Consider the following 5,300-nt stretch of genomic DNA (forward strand, 5'->3'; position numbering starts at 1 on the left):
CCCGCAACGGGAGAGGCCACAACAGTGAGAGGCCCGCGTACCGCAAAAAAAAAAAAAAAAAAAAAAGAGGAGGAGTGGGGAGAAAGGGAAAGAAGGAGGGGTGAGGTATCCCTAGGAGAGAAGAAAAATAAAGAGGCTGAAAGAGAAGGGGGCCCCAGGAGGGTGGTAGAGGGGCCGGGGAAGGGGAGCACAGTATCCCCACTCCCTGTGTGTGCGCTTTGCTTCTGCAGGAGGCCCAGGTGAGCGGGTCATCCTTTGCGGATCTTAACGCACTTTGAATATTCTGGGAAAATCTGACTTATTTTTAGTTTGAAATCCCATGGTTGATTTTACATATCAGCTTTCCTTCAGTCATGGAATCTAAGTGTTCCCTGCGTGCACGAAGGGATGAGTTGCACAGAATGCGCCATGCGGGGTCGGACTCAGGGTCTAGCCAGCAAGAGCCGAGATGGACCTCCCTTTGGTCCTACCTGAGGTGAACCTTAACCGTGGAACTCATTTCAAACCTCCCTTTGCCCACAGTGGAGCCCTTACTTCAAGTATAACCTCTGAAGAAAGCCCTTTAGTGGCTGAGCAGGCATGGTATTTAGAATCGGACAGACCTGGGTTCACAGCCTGGCCCTTCCTGCTACGAGCTGTGTGATCTCAGACAAGTTATTTGACTTCTCTGGGTTTGTTTTCTCATCTGTGAAATGGTTAAAATGAAGCCCACCTCAGAGGGTAAAGATCAAATAAGCCAAAATGCATAAAGAACACAGCACGATGGGTTCTAATTTGAATAATAGTATTCAAATTGTGTTAATTACAATCATGTTAATCATTTATGAATCTAAATTTTCTCATAGGTTTCTGTTGGAATACTTCTTTCTAAGAGTTTTCCTCCCTCTCTTTCTCTCTCTCTCGTTTTGTCTAGAACGGTAAAAATTTGGAACCATCCATGGCCCCTCAACCCATCGTATGAGCTTTTATTTTGAGTGTTTCAAAGACTGATGGAGAAGGGAGCAGCCATGAAGATCTGGCCTTTGGTATTTCTCTTCCATCCAGCCTCTCTGAATGGAAGTTGTGACTGTTTGCAATGAATACAGCTTGTTTGCTAACTAAGTGCCTATGAAATTGAATGCACATAGGTGCTATTAGTAAGCGTCTATACTTAAGATAGTTGACTTGCTCCAATCAGTACAATGGTTAGGTTTCTTTTTTTCTGGCCGTGCAGCAGTAATCATTCTATCTATTTAGAGGGAAGCTCCCCAGGATTTTTCACTCCTGAAAGAGTCTAGAAGAATGTTGCTTTGAGTTGATACCCTGTACATGAGTGACGTATTCGGGGAGACCCTTACACATCAGCTGTGGAGATGATCCCAGGAGATGGGAGGAGATACCATCCTTGAAGATGCTCGGGTTCATTCTCTGGCAAGTTAAAACAGGGAAGCTCCTTCTTTTCCTCAAATGTAGGGATTCCATTACCCTTGAACTGCCAGGAGCTTGTGACCTGGGCTCAAATCAAGAGGACAGATAAAAAGAGGCAGGTCTCTTAGCTTTTTGGGAGCAGTTACTGGCAATCCAGGGCCTTCTTACTGTGAACTAGAAGGCCTGAACTAGAAATGTCCTCTGCAGGGGTACGTTCTAGAGGTTTTGAAATGCCGGTAGGTAGGGGAGTCAGTGGGGGAAAATGAACCAGGAGGAGGAGGAACAGAGGTAGAAGGAAGCTGGGCTGGTAGGCTGAGTAAGGGAGAAGGTACCCAGGGCCCACCTTCCTCCTCAGAGTCCCCTCCTCAATGAGCAAATGGGCATTTCCTCTAATTCATGCCCTACCCAAGATTTAGAACCTAGGAGAGGATGTGAAGACAAACCCCCCAGAGCAAGAGCTTGAAGTCACTTTTGAATTGTAGACATTCTGACTAGCTGATGGTGAGAGAGGGAGCTTGTGCTCTGGATCCAAATGTTCAGCCTCGTGATACAGACTCCAGAGGTATTCCACCAAAGCCTCAGCCTTGCCTGGGGACAGAGCCTTAGCCGTGGTCACTAACACACACACAGCCAAGAATGGGGGCAGCCACCTCCAGCACAGTCTTTCTTTAATGTTAGTAGCATCCTTGTTTATGTCTAGTGTCTGGTCTTTTTGCAAGTTATTTTTATTTGTTGTTATTATTATTATTTGTTCTTGACTGTTAACTATAAGCAGTAACAAATAAAGTGTCTTTAATAGATGGTGTCCTCCCTTGTGTTTGGGACTTTGGGTGATGCACATAGCAGTTAAGTTTCACTTTCAATAGCAAACATGACACATGGTAAACCGAATTGATTAACATCTGCTTATTAGGGGCTGTTGGATTACCCAAGGTAATTTTTTTTTGTCATGGAATAGACATTTTTGGCTGCTTCCCCATGCATATCCCACAACTCTTCCATTATGAAGCAACCAAGCATTTTGGGTGGGATTGCTCCAACCCCTAGCTCCAAATGTAGGCCTTGGTTGGCCCAAGCCAATCAGTGGAATCCCATGCCCGCTTGCCACAGTGATTGACTTAGCAAGCACATGGCACAAGTGGATACGATTAGAATAAATCTCAGATGTTGGTAGGAGGCTTGGAGGAGGAGAAACTCGTTGTTCTGGAGAGTGGGGTTGAGGATGTGAGGCCTCGAACTGCTTCAGTTTTGCTGAGCTGACACACAGAGGAGGGCAAAGCTGAGAGAACCATGGAAGAATGGAGCTGGTGCTCTGATCAGACCATCCTTGAAGACTCTGGACTTTACTGTTAGGACAGTTTGAGTAGTTGCTTCTGTTTTTGCAGGTGGAAGTATCCTCACTGATAGAGCTTGTGATTACTCTTGTATTCTCAAGGCTAGCTGGTGAACGTAATAAAAAAAACTCCCATGACTTATTAATGCCCACAGTAAAAATATTAGTCAGCAATCAATAGGTTAACAGAATTAATGAAGACATAATTGAAAATTGGCTGACCACTGTAACTTGACATCACAGACCCTAGTTCTGACCTGCATGTTACCTCCTTTACATTTGAAGATGATTCTGGATTTAGTGCTAAAAGTAGGCTATTTGAACCTCTTTTCTTTTTTCTTTCTTTTTTAAAAAAAATATGTACGTATTTATTTATTTTGTTGTGCCAGGTCTTAGTCGCAGCAGGTGGGCTCCTTAGTTGCGGCAGGTGGGTTCCTTAGTTGCGGCTCACTGGCTCCTTAGTTGTGGCATGCGAAGTTTTAGTTGCAGCATGCCTGTGGGATCTAGTTCCCTGACCAGGGATCGAACCTGGGCCCCCTGCATTGGGAGCGCAGTGTCTTATCCACTGCGCCTCCAGGGAAGTCCCTGAACTTCTTTTCTAAAGTGTCCCACCTCTCTCGTGCCCCTCTGCACTACACCATGTCAGTTTCCATCACTTCTCAAAGGTCCTGGGCCATACAGATCTCTGGGCTTCATGGACCAGAGTACATCCATTCTTGGGAGAATTTCACTGCTATTGTTTGAATAAAAATAATGCTCCAAATATGTATCTGTGTAATATTTATGAAAATGGCTTTTGCCTCCAAAGTTGCTTTTGATCTTACATAATAGGACGTGTAATTCATCTGCTTCCGCTCACTGGGACCTTTGCAAAGGTTTTCTAACTGACTGTCCTGCAACCTCGTAGGGCTGTCAGAATGAACCTTCTAAGATGTGAATCTGATCATGACGGTCCCTTGCTTAAGGTTTTCAGGGGTTCTCCACTGAGAGAATCAAGCTCAGAGATTCAAGCCAGACTCCTTGTGGCTCAAGTGCTCCAGAGTTGCCTCTCCTCCTCCGTCCCCACCCCCCCCCACCCCCCGCAGTGCGCTAACACTGGCATACCTCCTGTTCCCTAAACATGCCACCTCCTCCGACCGCCATTCTTAAAAATTTTGGCATTTATTTTTTTTATACAGCAGGTTCTTATTAGTTATCTATTTTATACTACCTCCATTTTTTTGCCTGTGCTGTGCCCTGCACTTGAAATGCCCCTTTCCTTCAACTGCCTAATAAACACCTCCAACTGTCTAGATCAGCTAAAACACCATCTCTTCTGACCAGTTTTTTCGAATCCTCCCCTTCTCCACACAGCCCTCTCAAGCAGAAGTAGCGCCTCTCTCATGTCAGCCGGGTCCTGGAACTCATTTCCCTGGTAAAGTGGTCCTGCATGGTAAGTCTGTGTTTCCTTCTCACCCAGCACAATGCCTGGCATAGAATACTAAATAGTTATGAAACAGTATAAAGCGGGACTCTTCCAGCTCAATCTTAAAGGGTACGTTCATTATCTTGATGGTGGTGAAGGTTACCACGGGTATAGCAAAACTTAAATTACAAACTTTACATATGTACATTTTATTGTATATATATCTCAGCTGAGCTGTTTGTTTTTTTTTAAGTGGGGTGTGGACACTCCTGTGGGAGCCTCTCTGACCTTGAGGGAGGCATCCTCTGATCACTGCCCTCAGACAGCACGGGAGCATATACATGTCATTCTGCGGATCTCTGCTTCAGCCTGAAGGCTCTCTGAGGTCAGCGTTGGGTAAAACCAGCTGGGGATGGACCATTGCCCCGACAGCAGCAGGTCTTGGCTGTACACTGGAGTCACTTGAGAAGATTTAAAAATCACTGATGCCTGGATCCCATCCCAGAGCGCTTCATTGGTCTACAGCATCTGGCTGGGTTAAGCTCCGCAAGTGATTCGAATGCGCAGGGGAGTTTGACATAAGCCCAGATCACATCATTTCCCATTCCTTCCCCAGAGATTCTAGAAACCAGGAATCTATTATGCATAAGAAGCTTCAGTGGTCTCTGAGCTTCCTTATGGAGGAGGAGGTCAATCGTCCAGGTGGCATCAACACCAAACCAGCTTGAAACTTAAATCTTTGGGGCAATTTTTCCCCTGAACTACCCACCACCCTCTTCCTTCTTCCTAGCCGCTGGGCAAATTCTGCAGCCAGTAGGTGGTGCTGTCTCCTATGGCTTGCAAAAACCCAACTTCCGATGGGACAGTTGTTTTAAAAGCCCTGTTGGAAAAAAAAAAAAAAAAAAAGCCTTGTTGGAAATCGTTCACTTTTAATGCAACAATTCTAAATAATTCCCCCTTGACTTTTTCTTGGTCTCTTCATTCCTTGCTTTTGTGCCAGGGAAACATGAACGTTATCAGTTCACTCTTGTTGCACATTTGCATAATTTTTACTGGATCATTCGAATCACACATTGTTTCTTTCCAGTGGTCCTGCAATAATTCTAAATAATTCCCCCTTGACTTTTTCTTGGTCTCTTCATTCCTTGCTCTTGT

The 5,300-nt window shown here is 45.1% G+C and overlaps 1 long non-coding RNA gene across 1 annotated transcript in view; it reads left to right on the forward strand.

Annotated features, from left to right (window-relative positions):
• Positions 1-2,177, forward strand: part of LOC112063062 (uncharacterized) — a 5,462-nt gene extending 3,285 nt beyond the window's left edge. Inside the window, exon 3 of the long non-coding RNA XR_002890909.3 lies at positions 914-2,177. This is a non-coding gene — a long non-coding RNA (uncharacterized lncRNA). The remainder of the gene's footprint in view (positions 1-913) is intronic.
• The last annotated feature ends 3,123 nt before the right edge of the window (positions 2,178-5,300 follow it).

This window comes from Physeter macrocephalus, unplaced genomic scaffold (genome assembly GCF_002837175.3).
Source record: "Physeter macrocephalus isolate SW-GA unplaced genomic scaffold, ASM283717v5 random_2867, whole genome shotgun sequence".
Classification (NCBI taxonomy): domain Eukaryota; kingdom Metazoa; phylum Chordata; class Mammalia; order Artiodactyla; family Physeteridae; genus Physeter; species Physeter macrocephalus.